At 43.6% G+C, this 461-nt stretch overlaps 1 long non-coding RNA gene across 1 annotated transcript; it reads left to right on the top strand.

The window, feature by feature from the left end:
- Nucleotides 1-461, top strand: LOC108254354. Its single transcript, XR_001809900.1, has 2 exons — nt 1-47; nt 397-461. It is a non-coding gene; the product is annotated as an uncharacterized LOC108254354 (long non-coding RNA).

The following is a 461-nucleotide window of genomic DNA, read 5'->3' on the forward strand; positions in this document are numbered from 1 at the left end:
GTAGAACAGAACTTGAAACTGAAGAATCGTTACTCGAGAAACCAAAGGTAATAAAGGCGAAAATATTTGTCTTGAAAAGGTTTTATAGAGGGAACTGTAACAACGGAGGTCTCATTGTCCCGAAATCGAAGAGAGAAGGAAGACAGGAGAAAGCCAGCCGTTCCGAGAACGAACCTTATCTGTTCAGGATAAAGTTCGCCCCGGGCGGAAATCGAACCGGCGGCTTAGTGCTTACAAAGCTGACGCTCTACCTTTGAAGCAAACTAGGCTTGTTAGGTACCTAATCTTCTTTTCTTTTTTCCCCTCGGATAAGGCGTTTTAACACTGGAATACCAGGTCGTTCGCGCCGTAGGTAATCTTTATTCACTTCTTATCAATGTTTTCTCTCATTTTCAGATCGAGTCCATACGACATTGGTCAGAGTAAACATCACGCACGTGAACTACGTCAGAAGATTCTGC

This window comes from Diaphorina citri, unplaced genomic scaffold (assembly GCF_000475195.1).
Source record: "Diaphorina citri unplaced genomic scaffold, Diaci psyllid genome assembly version 1.1 scaffold54373, whole genome shotgun sequence".
In the NCBI taxonomy this organism is placed as follows: Eukaryota; Metazoa; Arthropoda; class Insecta; order Hemiptera; family Psyllidae; genus Diaphorina; species Diaphorina citri.